Raw genomic sequence first — 14,439 nt, 5'->3', positions numbered from 1 at the left:
AGCAGCGTGGGTGGCATCAGGGGAAACAGAGAAATAGACCATCTTCTCTCATTGAGAACAATGCCCACACCAGGGGGCTCTGTGTTTCAGCGCAGAAAGGCGGGATGGCGAATGAGAGAGGCTTTCTGTGGGTGCGAAGGAGCCAATACCTCATTGATACTACAATTTTTCAATACATTGCAACACAGTGGGTACTGTGATTCAATATTCTATGAGGCACTATGATGTACTGATTCACATCCATCTCACTGCCGCAAATATGCCAGAGGGTACATGTCAAATGCAATTGCACTTTGAGTGTAAAGAGACATGAATCAGGAGATATGGCACCCTGCTTTTCCACATCTGAAGTGCCCTTTCAGCACTCAACTTTACATTTTCATCATTTCATCAGTCCCCTATCAACCTATGTAGTCCGGGTGAGAGGGCGCACATTCAGCACACTGTGGACGAATTGTTCTCCTATCAGTTTCCTTTGATCTACATCTAAGAAAACGTCATGGTCAAAGAAGGGGAAGAAGAGTGGCTTTAAAGTCTGGTGATATAGCTCGGAGGCAAAGTGTATATCAGTCTCTCATGCACCACAGCTTCTTAGAAAGAAGGAAATGTGTAAACACATGCAGAAATCTTCCACTTCAAAAAAGAGGTTGAGTATATCCAGGATACTTTTAATAGTAACTGACTGCAACACATTTCTTTCCCTTGTACACCGTCATGTTTAATTTTCTCAAAACTTAAAGGACAAGTTCACCCAAAAATGAAAATGAAGTCATTATCTACTAACCCTGATGGAAAGTTTATTCAACTGTCAAAGTCCGTGAGACATTTCTTGAGCTTCACAGCAAAACAGTGTTGCACCACTCCTCTAAACAACTGACATAAATGGGGACTTGTTTTACAACATAAACAAATCTAAATGAAAAAAAGCCCAGAAATCTCAATTGATTCGAAAAGACCTTATTTACACCCTTTTTAAAGCTGAAATCTTTACTGCGGCTGCTAAGCTGAAAGTGTATGTGTGCAATCCATCTGAAGCTCAACCGCATGTCAAGGGTGTAAATAACATTGTATAAAATCAATTTGGGATGTCAGCGCTTCCGGAGAGTTGGATTAAAATGGAAAAGCTGGGAGGAGCCATTTGTTGTTGTTGTTGTTATTGTTGCTCAAGTCCCAACCTCAGTTGTTTGTGAGAATGCTGCAGTGCTGACTTTCAAACCACACTGGAGGTGGGAAGATAATGACTGAATGTTCATTTTTTCTGTGAACTTATCCTTTAATTGGAGTGGATTTGTATTTGATTTAACATGAAAGATTTAACATTAAGTAAACAGAATACAGTCTATAAATATGTCATTACTTGCTTTCAAGTTGTCAACCAAGAGAGAAAGAGTGGGGTTTTTCCCAACAGCTGAAATCATACTTTCCAACCAAATGTTCCGCATTTTTACACACTGAAACTATTAAACCAGTATCTGACATAATGGCTGCATCGTGAACACCACCATGTTCCATAAAACACTGCTGATAGAGCGGAGGCAATTACACACCAACAACAGACTAAACAACCAATTCACAACCATCCAGTGAACCGAGTGGAACTTGGCAGCAGCTGAAGGTGGATAAGTGAGAAATAGAGACAAGAGGCGAAGCTGAGAGAATTTGTGGGATAAAATGGGCCGATCAGACAGCGCCCAGGGCAGCTGTGCAAAGCTCTCATGGGCTGTCTCATGAGGTCCTGTACAATGTCACAGTCTGTGTCAGTGCATGAGAGACGATTCTGGGAACAAAGTGCTGGCAGACCAGGGCGGCGATGTTAGTGAAGGTGCCCTTGCTGTGAGGAGGCCTGAGGCAGTGCCAGTGGGTACAGAGCAGTGGGGCAAATAGCAGGGACAATGCCAATTGACCTGATTTGATCAGATCTTTTGTTAGATATAAAATATGACATCTAACATTTCCACATCATAAAGTATAAAAACTGACCAAGCCTTTGTTATATTAGTTAGCTGCGTAATTGAAATATTCTAAATGTTTCCAAAAATGTTCAAAGCCAGAGAAATTGGGGAGCACCTGTGAAATGGTTAGGTTTAGGGAAAGATCTAAGGAGGCGATGTTGTGTGGACCCTCTGCAGATATTACTTGAAGAAAACTTTAATGCACCACCACCACCACCTTGTCTTTGATGATTTCGGCTTTATTTTTCAATTATATCTGAGGACAAAACTGTGCATATGGTTTGGTTAGGTTAAAAACATTTGGTCAGGGTTAGGAAAAGATCATGTTTTAGCTAAATTGCCTGTTTTGGTCGCCACAAACAAAGGTTGAAGATATCTTGAGGTCTTGTTAAATCACCTGCATTTTGTCATGACAAACCAGCTGGAATTTGTATCGTAGATTTGTAAAATACTGGATATCATGTTTTGGAAGCAACTCTACACACACACGCAAACACACTGAGAGCTATAGGTGGTGAAGGCAGTCAGTAGTCAGTCAGTGTCCTAAGGGTCTTTTTTTCCATCCTTAGAAGCAGCATGGTCATTAGGGGTCAAAAAAGTCAGCTGCAGGCATCATGTGACCCATGTGTCATGACATCGCAGCACCCCCACACTGCCCTCCAGCCTCCAACCCCATGCACCCACCCATAGTCCTGACAGCTATGCTTCAAAATGCCACCGCTAGGCAAAGCGGTGGGTGAACACTTTCTGCATACAAATGGAAGAGAGCCGCCGTGGCAGGAGGAAAGAATGAATCTCTGCTGAGCAAAAGGGGGCTAAAGAAGACAAAACGTGGTCTAACAGTTTTGTATTAACAGCACTACAGAAGATTGACTCAATTAAGGCCACTGCCATCCACTTATTCTGCCATTATATTGAACAATGATAAAGACACTGACTCATAGTGCCTGCTGGGCAGTTTTTCCAGGGACTGAGATTTTTGAAGTGGACTTAAGGTGCCTGCATGATTCAATATGCTATATTTAGATTTAGACTACTGAGCATGCGAGTCCACAGGAGACAAAATCCTCCATCCAAACACACACATATTCAATGGGTCCATTCAGGTTTGATCATTAGATCAGGCCCAAGTGGTGTCTTGTCTCTGGTGGAGGTGATAGAGGTGACAATGGGACACAGAGGAAGGAGACAAAGGCACAGCTCACTCCCTTTTCTCCCTCTTGCGTTCGGCTGTCACTGGGTATTGTAAGGCTCTCTGCTGCTCTCCAGTCGACACATCTTGAAAAGGAAACAAATCCAATTCTTCCTGCAGGTATAAAGCCTTTTGCCCCCTTATTTTCTCCCCTTGTTTTCCTATATTTTTGCCTCTTATCAGTGGGCATATTTCAAGCCCCCGGCCCTCTCTTCAGTATTAAGAAAAACGGGTGTGTGTGTGCGTGTGTATGTGTGTGTGTATTGAGAGCCAGAATCCACAGCAGTTGTTATCACTTCTCCCACATGATTCCTTGTTATCTATCCTGGTCAGTCAGACTTTGGCTTGCCTGTCATCCCCCTCATCACTGAAGCTCTGAGTGTGTGTGTGTGTGTGGATATCTGAGTCATCATGCCCTTGTCAATCACAGTCACTGTTGCGCTGCTCTGGAACCAAAAGCTCTCTCGCTCCTGTTGCAATTAGATAAACACCTACTCAGCTTGCTCACAGTCCACCTCTTCCTGTTCCTTGCACAGGAGACCCCTTCATCTCACAAGTACTGGAGTAGCTCCAGATACTGATCAGATATAGATACCGGACAGTTTGCCTCTTTATCTGACTTAACACGATTCAGCACTCAATCCGCTAACGACTTTGGCCAGCCCTTCACTAAAACTTCTTCAAACACCAGAAAACTGTAAAGTAATTTTGGACCCCAATCAAGGTCTGATGAAAAAAGAAAAAAGTCCTTTCCTGTTTTCTATAACAGTAACGCTGAATCCACAGAGGGATGCGCAAAGCCTGTATTCAGAAAATATGCCTTCAAACAAGCCATCATGACTTCCATAATGTTAATACAGTCACCACCCACAGCATAGCTATGTTTGAAAAAACACAAGCAGGGCTGATGTGGACTTTTTTTTTTGGTTTGCGGGGAGCCTTAAAGAGACAGGTGCTAAAACAGAGTTCAGACAGAGGGTGAGTTAATGTGCTGCAGCAGTGGTTATTATGGAAAGCATCTTTATCAGGATGCCACAAGATTTTAAGTAAGGCTTGCTTATAATGAAAAGGGTTAACAACAGCAAAATAGAAGAAAGAAAAAGCTCAACAAGTAACTCTGTTACTACTGATGGCAACAATGAGGCCAGTTACTCTTGTAGAATAAGGTCACCGATTGGAATTCAATGGCAGTATGTGAACAAATCCTCAGAGTGTCCTTCAATGTAGCTATTAAACAAACTGAGTGAAATGAAAAGGCAAGGAAATTAACCTGCAAAGATTTTTCTCCCTCTTTTCTCGATCCATGCCGCATTTGGAAAATTTTATTTGAACCTCCAGGCAACATCTGGCCTGGTGAACAAGTGCCCCACTCCGTCTGCTTCCTCTATTCCACTGTAACGTTACCTTTGTTTGAACTCCGTGTAGTACTGCATAAAATTTTTTTTGTCAAACCACAGCGACAAAGACATAATGTTGACCACAGAACTAGCGGTCATCGCTAGCATCATTGGAAGCAGTAAGCACTGACTGTGAAGCTCCTGCTTATATAAAGTAGGATGTAGGAAGGAGAGGAATATGGTATAAAAACACATAAGAAACAGATCGTGAGAGGGGCTGGAGGGAGCGAGACAGAGGAGGGAAAAAGACAGAGACAGAGAGGATAAACACACAGGGAACCAGTAAAGAATAATGGACAGTGAGACAGATGGAAAAAGAAGAGGCTCTGCAGCAGCAGTCCCAGCGGTGAGGCTAGGCCTGTCTGTCAGCACCTATCTGTCCTCCTGAGGCTTTACTACACAAGCCAAGCTCCTGCCTCAAGTCACAACTAACATTTATATAACCACACACAATAGTGAAATGACCTTTGACCTCATCCTATACCACAGGATTTATCCATGTGGGCTGCTGCTTTACTGTTTTGCTAGAGGAGGATGGTTTTTCTTCCAGGCAGCTCATTTAACACTGAACTGGCATTTGGCCAGCAACAGCTGATTAAGACACATATTCACATTCACACACTCGCAAGATAGACTTGTTTGGTACATACCCTTAAAGGCATCTTGCTTCATATATATATCTTAAGTCAGAGTCTGCAGTTCACAAAGGTAAGCGTTGGGATCAATCGAAAAACATTCACTTTGTTTAAAGATCAGAGACACCCCTGCCCCATCATCCCTCATTTGCACATTAATTTGGATCCTAACAAGCCCTAAATAAAAATACTCGCCTCACGACAGCTTCGTTATTACTGCACTCCATCTGCTGCTGTTCGCAGGATTTATGCTGCACTGCTCGCAGCTCAACATACTAGATATTATTATTTAAATTAATTATACACCTGTCATATTAGTTAATCAAATAAGAAGGCTGCAAAACTTCTCCTTTGGTTTTCCACCCTAGACAAAGTAATACATCTGTACCATATAGGTAGCTAGTACCAGATTTACTAAGCTTTTAGGATTCCATTTCAGATTCTGCCCCTGGAGATGTGTATGTTATTTATCAAGCAGTGGCACAAGCCTGCAACCCTGTCATCGTGTCATCTGATGCAGATCTTGCATATAGACAGTGAAGTGCACCACTCTCCTTATGCACTGATGAGTGGCTTATTGAGCATTCTGTTGCATTGACAAAGGATCAAGGATAGAAGAAAACATTAAGCAGAACATAAAGCAATCATGTTTCCTAGCCATCACGTACCATGTTTGTGTTGTAACACTTCTGAGATTTCAGCTATGGTGGTCAGCCTTCACACTCAGTATGTACCGTAATTTCGGCCACTAGAGGTCTCTCTAACGTAACAAGAGAGAGCCAGGCCTTATGGAGGAATAAACACCTAGAGTCACATCTGAATCTGCTCTGATCTGGACCAGTTTATTGATGTGAGGAGACCTAAGTGATTAGTTTTCATCTTTTCAGAATAAAAAGAGGATTTATCTTCACTCTTGGTCATCAACCCCTTTCAGGTGTTTATGTACTGTAATGTTAAACGCTGGATGGGAAATGTACTTTACTTCAGTAAAAGAAAACAGAGAACCAGGGTCTCTGGTGATTTATTGACCTGAATTTAAACACAAAGACACACACAAATGCTCAGTTTGTGCTGTTGCTCGCTATCTTACTGCTAATGTCCACTAATCTGGCTATTTGGGCCAGATACACACTGCATGAGTAACAGGGATAAACACAATGATCCTTCGACCAAACTTCCATTGATGGTAGTGAACATTCTACTAAACAACCAATACTGCTAATGAAAAATCTATCTGACATGACTCAGGCGCTAATGCTCACAGATAAGGTAAAATTTTAACACTGGCCAGTTTCCTTCATATTTCCACCTGTTCAAATTTTAGGAAAGATGTCAGATTATCTAGTGCCGCATTTACTTTATTTAATGGCTGCCAGTGTGCAATGAAAAACACGATCAAAACACTAAGTAAATGTGAATACAAATACATAATGTACTGATACTGGTAGATGGCACTGAAACCGTCAAACAGCTTGGTGCAGCCAGACAAAACCAATCAATATTTCTCAGTCGTAGCGAAGCCAATTTGAGTGCTTCACCATAATCTACCACACAAATGGATACAATAATGACACGGCAAAAGTATTACAGGTATCAGCTACAAGTACCTACTCAAGTCAATGTCAGCATTACATGCTCTCTGCCACAGCGCCATGTCCTTTTTGCTTTTTAGTTTTGCTGTGGCCCAAGCTAACTGTGCCGGGCAAGTCGATAACCAGCATCGTTGTGGATAATGAAAACAGTACTGTGACGACTGACTATGTCAAGAGGATGATGGCTCAGAGTAACAGCTTGCTGGCTGGCTACACAGAAAAGATGCAGAGACACACACAGAGACACACACACACACACACACACACACACACACGTGACCTCATGCATACACACATGAGCACAGACACACTGATGCACCACTGCTCCAGATCAAGGACAAAGAGACAATGGCCTATGGTCACTTTCAAAGTTAAGAAGGATGACTTATCTTAAGACTGATCTGAGGATCAATGTACAGTAATAAGAGTTAAAGAAACAGATTAGAAATGAGTGTTTCCTGTTCTTATATAATAGCAGTCTTCATACGCTCAAGCTGTGGGCATGTGTCTATAAATGAAAGGCAGTTATGTAAGGGCCTGCTGTGTCTCACACCATTTCCCATAGTTCAATGTCAGAAATAGCCTTTTATTTCATCATCAGATGACTATACAATATAGTTTGAATTTTCAGCATAGTTTAGATAGGCCTAACAGCAGATTAATAACTACCACCCACATGTATTTCCTCTGGCATAACATTGAATGGAAGAAGAATTAAGCACGTAGCCTCCCACTGAACTACACAGCCTGTCTTAGCCGTTGCTTCTTTAACCAGTAAGAATTTCATAACCTCCATGTGACCTCTGCTCTGCAGCACTAACATCATGCCCTGTTGAACAGCCAAGCATTGATGTATAATAAGCATTAATAACACAAGCATACTCAGTGTGTGCTGAGTGTAGGTTTTCTTGCTGAGGATTTAAGTGAATCTGGCATTTCCTGCTAACCATCAAAGACCAAAAACAAGGCAAGCTCGCCTCCACTTCCGATCTTCCCATCTGAAACCGCAGAGAAGTGTACACTCACAGCCTCTGCTGGGCTTTAATCCAGCGTAAATCAGATGAGCCTTGTGCTCAGGCCTCATGCATATCCAAAGAGGAGCTGGATCCTTGCTGAGAGCTGTAAATGAACGGCCAAATATTGGCTCCTAATTGAAGGTGGCAGTTGTCTGTGTGCACAGGCACCCCTGCTGTGAAACTGTGGACAAACACACTAGGACGCTAAGAGGCTACTTCCCCTTTTGCTCTCCTTCTCTTTTCCCAGCACTCCTGTTCCGTTCAGCAAGCCTTTATAGGCTGCAGCCTTGCCCTTTTGCTCTTTTTTTAGTTTAGATTTTTTAAATAACATTTCTAGTTTTTTTAGACAGTTTATGATAACCAAACATGACAGAGAAGATAGGAAAGAGCTGCATAATTAAACCACAAAAAATAAAATACTTCATGCACCTGAAACAAAAGCCAGGTGGATCTTAAATATTCTGCTTCCATCATCGTCTTTCCCTCTCTTCTTCTTCCTTGCTCTTCCTTGTACTCCTACCCAGTCAACTGAGAAGAAAAATGAGTTCTTATGAAAATCCTAATGAAAATGCAGCGTGTCTGTAATTGAATACGGACGTTTGAGACCTGACACTAGGGATTCAAGCTGCGGACGGGATAAACGTGCCTCGCCTCCCATTTCTCTCGCCTCCATCAATCATCACACATCACCACGACGACCAGGGCAGACACCGTTCCAGCTCAGTAAGAACCCATCCGTGAAAGAGAGCGCCGAACAGAGGAAGACAGAAATCAAGGGAGAGGAAAATAGCGCTTAGAAATTCCAAGAGAAAGGTACACTGTGTTGTGTTGCCCCTCTTGGAGTTCTGCTTAAGTTTGCATAATCAAATCTAGTCAAATACTCTTGTGCTCTGAGTGCAGCTGTACAGAGATCTTTTGGCAGCATTTCGAGCTATATTATGCACAGGACTAAACAACATAGTGACCTAAAAGGGCAGGTACATCATATGTCCTGAGGAGGGTATCAGACTACGTTTACCAGCCGAATGCACATGACACCAGGGGAGTGGCCTCAGCAGCCCATGGTTTATCCCATTGTGAAGCTCATTTTGGCTTTCAGCTGGGAGAATGAGCTGGGTCAGTCACAGGACACCACGGTGCTCCATTTCCTAAATACCTGGCTATTACTGACTGAAGAGTCAGAGTCAAGAGTGAGGCTTTTTATTCACTTTGTAGGGAACGGCCAGAGGCCCATGAGGAGAGAGTGGACTGTTAACAATATACTTTAGGCCAATATTGCAGGGTTCAACCTTTTTCCCCTCTTCTATTTTTCTGCTTCGGCACCCTATTATCAGCTCATACCCACATTTAGACTGTAATGACACGAAAGTTCTCAGCCTAAACAAACACATTTATTTTTAAAGCTGGAAAGCATGAGCATACCCTCTCTGTTTGCCAGGCTGCGACTAGCACATATAAACATACTGCTAGGCTGAACATTAGGAAAACAAGATGAATCCTTTTCTCCTCCTCCTCAACAGAGCCTTAAGTGGTGTGGTGAGTGACAGAACTCTTGCATTTGTTCAAACAAAGCAGCTGTAGTTTGATTTGTTGACAGCAGAGGGGTTACATCACAGTGAGTAAGGACCTGCTGTATAGAGTGCAACAGGGATGACGTAATTTTGTAGGCCAAGCCCGACGTTAGCATCATCCTGGTTCTCTTGACAATAGGCCTACAGGATTATTCCATTGGATAACTGTATAACTTTTATTTAGCAAGATAATCTTCTGATGAATACAACGTTTATGATTTTCAACGCATAAATGCAATTGGCACAAGTAAAAAGCAAAGTTTAGCTTTTAAACAAAATACAGTACTGTCACATGACTTCAACATCACTACCACCAACCCTACTACAACATTTAATCTACACGCTACTATAAATTGATAAAACCATGAGTTGTAAAGTTCAAGTCACATGAAGTCTGCCTGAAAAGGCGAACTAGTGAGTAGATGAGTCTCCTTTTTTTAGCATAATGACATTTAATCTCCTGACAACCACTGTAGTCTGGATTCAGCTGCTTGTTAGCAAGCGAGACATGTTAAAGCTTCAAAACCACCAGTGGGGTATTTACTGACATATTTTATATCATAAAACAAAAGTTGAAAATGTCTTAAGCCTCTATTAACCACAGGCCATATTTCAGGCATTTAACCAAAAACCTACCAATTCATTCCAGCAGAACCCTATATATGGAAGGAAACTGACAGTGACAGAGAAACAGAGGTAAAAATAATAAATAATTTCCAAATTAAAGAAAGAGATAGAGAGGACAGAAAAGATGTACAACTGGGCAGATAAAGGGTGGTGCTATGCTCGAATGGGGCTTTTGTGTGTTTTTGCCCTATTGGCAGCAGCAGAGACACAGTCAGAAAGGCCTATTTCAGAGATATCTTGTAAACTCACTGAGAAACCCTGTCAACGCCCTCTCTTCCCCTGGGTGACTGAGAGAATGAAACATAAAGGCTGAAAGAGCCAGTATGGCAACTATAAGAGATACGAGGTAAAAGATGAGGTGGATAAAAGGTGAACAGGCACCAAGAGGAGAGTGAGGAGAAGTGAATAACAGGAGATAATGCAACACTGAAAGGCTAAAGATCCAATTCTGATGCTCTATGATCATCAATAAAAAGATGAATAGTGTTTAAGGTATTTATATTTTACATTTGATTAATTTACCCCTATAACATTTTTGTGTTCAGAAATATTGTTCTACCTTACTATTGTTCCAGAATAAAATAAATATTGCCGGAGTTGAATAGAGGATAAATGGAACAAGCAAGAAAGACAAAGGACAGAATCACAAATTGAAAAAGTTGGCTGTAAAAGAAAAGGGGGAAGAAGTAGAGAGAAACAGTCACTGAAACTCTATGAGAGAGTCCCAACCCGAGGATGGAAAGATATAGGGAAGGAGGTGGTGGAGGCAGTGGCAGTAGGACACAAGAATCACCAGTCAAGCAGGCTAACTGAGCCCTGGTGTCCTACTGTCAGGCCAGTTCAGACAAGGGACAGAAGCAGTATTATAGAGCTGTGGGCCTGGCCAGGAGGAAGAACAATAGCTGCTGTGTGCCGGAGCCTCTGGAGCATCCTAACAGCTGGGAGATAGGAGGTCCGTCTGTGGCACGTAGCGGGGCGTTGCGCACGTTAAATTTCTCTCTCTCTGCCTTTCCCTGAATCCCTGGCCCACCTTCTTCCCACCTCCTTCTACTCATGCCAGGCAGGCATCAATCATTTTACTCTCATCTCTTTACCTTTCTCTCCTTCATTAGGCCCTGTGTTATTCTGTGGGTCCAACTGTCACCCCTCCCCACCTCTGCAGAGAATGACAAAAGAGAGCTACAGAAAGCAATGAGAAAGCCAGAGACTGGCAGAGGATCAGAGCAATGTCAACAAATAAGAGAGGTCCAAAAGCCTCCACAGGAGGCATGCCAAAGCTCTTCTATCACGAGGGCCTCCGAAACACAGAGAAAAACATGAGAACTGCAAACTGTGCAGGAATGTCATCGCTCGCAGCAAAGAGTTCACAAACAGCATCAGATAAAACCACAGCAATATGTCCTGTTCTATTCTGGGAATACACCTGTAGGTAAGGCCATTTGTCGGGTAAACCGAGCGCTATTATATACACTCATGTATCAAAGAGCAAGTTACGCAGATAGAACTGTCAACTTTCCTGCTTTTTGCTTGTGTTTAATGTTTTCCTGCAAGCTCAGAAATACCATGTATAACATCAAAACTCAAGGTGGTAACCCACTTGTGAAAAAAACTTGCTACAAACAAAACAACAACACTGATTTGGGACCACAGTGGGCGAACTTCTGCATACATTATCCAGTCAGAGCTCAATAGGTGTGAAATGATCACTGGTTTCAGTATCTGTAATTTCAGGGGGGGAGAGACGCTGGACTATGTCCTGAATTCAACATCAAATTCAAAAGAAATGTGCAATCATTTATATACATATGTGCTCTCTTGGAGTTGTTGCGAAACTTGGGCTATAGCTTCAACTCATGTCAGTAATGTGATAGTTGACGGATAAATAGAACAGCTGCAAAGGGCCTCAGAATATTTTGTCCAATGAGTCAGAGCTGCTTCCACACTTCTACTTAAAATATTCTAGGCTCATCTGGAAAGTAAGCAAACTCGATTTAAAATCGGGACGCCAGTGTGACGTCTAATCAAACCAAGGACTATCTTGCATTTATTGTGTCATGGTCCAGACATTGTAACTGTCGAGTTGTGAGACTAATTTTAGCTTGGAGAGTCAGCCGTTTTCTTTGTTTATATTGACACGGTGTCTAGACTTTCCTCAAGTGAGATAATAAAGATCTGAACTGACATGGGGAAAGTAATTCTTTAACCTCGTTATAAGGCAGACGAATAAGTACAAATCCTTGAGCTCATACACACCACAAGCAGACACTGCTGCATCTACACCCCACTTAGCACCAGGTTTGTGTGTTATCATTATTACATTTGAATGTAATTTTAATACATTAGGTTCGCAAACTGGCTACACTAATCTACTGTCAAAAGCTGAAGGCGCAGCGGTGCTCACAGACTTTTATCAATGACTGTGGCTGAGGATTCATTCATCACTGGGAGACAGATATTTCCACAACAGGCAGCTCTTATTTTACTACAATATTTCAAACCATTCAAATAGATGCTAGCTCTACTGTAGAAAAAAGTGTTTCCTGTAGCATCCCAAGACTCTGATCTTGGTTGGGTACAAACGGATGGGCTGCAGGGAACATGGACTGTATATAATGTGTACCCTACAGCACCACATAAGCCTGCATCTTGCAATGCCACGAATATCTTCCATATGAGCTGAAAAAAAACCAAACACACACTCTCCTTCATGCCCACTTTTCTTACTTGCACTTGAAGTAGTAGTACAAAGAAGGTTTCGAATTTCACAAAGCATGATTTTTTTTTTTTTTTTTTTTACTGGGCTGAAGGGCTACCATCCCCCAATGACTGCAAACCCAGGCTGGCTGGAATAGACCCCAGCCCCTATCCTCCTCTCTGAGTCAAGTCAACGCGTTCAGTGGGAAAATTAAATCACGTCGTGCGGATGCCAGCGGTTCGCCTAATCATACCACGGCAGCCTGAAACTCTCCAAAACCCGACGACGAATAAAAAGAGAGAAGAAAAAAAAGACACTGAAAGATGATACTCGTGGCATGTGCCTATAACGTTAGGTAATTTCTAGGGGCATCGCAAATATTTGCTCTCCGGTTTCTCACCAACGTGATATTCCTAGAACCGAACATGTCAAGACGCTGCAGCGGGAGCTCATGCAGATGTGGAGTTTGGCCGTTTATCAGCCTCCACAGCGGTCCCGTTACAAACGTGCCGTTTATTTATACGTTAATAATCACACTAACGGTACTTTTAAGGATTTTGACCACTTTAAGGTGCCTGGCGTTGTCAACATTGCCACATTTGTCACCTGTGTGCAGGGTTAATGTAGCAGTCTGTGATGGTCAGGCAATGTTGCATTACCCGAGACCGTTATTAGCCAGGCAGCTCCGGTTCGAGGCTAATGTTACACTTCGGTTTTTAAGGCAGTTTGTTGCCGCTAGTAGAAGAGATGCAAAAAACGTTGACCGAAGTGTCGTGTTAAAGTTAAAGAGCCGCACACAAAGCGTTCACATTATTTACCTGATACGTTTGTTAAAATTCCTCTTATTTTCTGTCCATCCTCACTGAACGGCAGAGCGTGCCACCGTGTCCGAGAATTTAAATCCCCGGGTCGGATCCATGATTGTACTGTCTCTGTTATCAAGCGTACTCCTGCTGGAAGAGGCGGCGGCGGAGAAGGGTCCAGGCACCTTTTTTTCCAAAGGGAAGCTCCGGGTAGATGTCGGCGGAATGGGCATCAAAGCAGGTCCGCTGAAGCTAGCAGCGGGTTTGGTAACAACAAAGAATATCCGTCTGTTTGACCTATATGAAATAAAAACGTTACCTCCGAAGCAACGAGCGTGAAAAGGCGTTTATTCGCGAGGTGATGTCCCCGTTATAATCTGAGATAATGGTACTTACCACTCTATTGTTGAGGCGCGAGAAAAGCGTTCCATGCAACCGCCGCTGCGCTCGTGGGAGGCTCGCGGCTGACGTGCGCGCTCGCAGTATTGGCCAGTTTACCTGAAGCCGTCATGATGCGCCGTCCAATCGATCACAGGGAGGGACGTCGATTTTATGATCCAGAACCTCACTGTACATAGAAATCACATCATCACGCAATTAATCGATCTTCCGTGAAATGACTTCATCATATCGTACTGACTATAATTAAATTAAACTAGCTGATGTTTACATTGTGCTCCTCCTTGCTTGTTTCTGATGGTATAATCTAACACTTTGCTATTAGATTCAGCAAGGTCAAGGACAATACTGACCGTATGAGGTGTTGTTTATGGTTGCAGCCAAAGATTGTTTTCATAGAGATAGATAGATTCATAGGATTAATCCTTCACTGTAACTATTTAATGTGCAAGTGTACTAAATGTCACGAATTACTGAAAACTGTTAAAACAAAAAAAAGAAGAAAAAAAGAAAAAGGTTTTAATATGTCTTAATTAGATTATTAATGTTTTGATACATAT

General features: G+C 42.4%; 1 protein-coding gene across 6 annotated transcripts in view; it reads right to left on the bottom strand.

The window, feature by feature from the left end:
* Positions 1–14,000, bottom strand: part of wasf1 (WASP family member 1) — a 62,962-nt gene extending 48,962 nt beyond the window's left edge. For 3 of the 6 annotated variants that reach the window (XM_030406075.1, XM_030406080.1, XM_030406079.1), the window contains exon 1: positions 13,496–13,870. The gene's annotated coding sequence lies outside the window, so the exon portion shown is untranslated. The other 3 variants (XM_030406076.1, XM_030406077.1, XM_030406078.1) reach the window with 3 other exon arrangements.
* Between the last annotated feature and the right edge of the window lie 439 nt (positions 14,001–14,439).

The sequence above is a fragment of the Sparus aurata genome, chromosome 22, assembly GCF_900880675.1.
Source record: "Sparus aurata chromosome 22, fSpaAur1.1, whole genome shotgun sequence".
In the NCBI taxonomy this organism is placed as follows: domain Eukaryota; kingdom Metazoa; phylum Chordata; class Actinopteri; order Spariformes; family Sparidae; genus Sparus; species Sparus aurata.
This window is presented reverse-complemented; position numbering and strand designations above follow the sequence as displayed.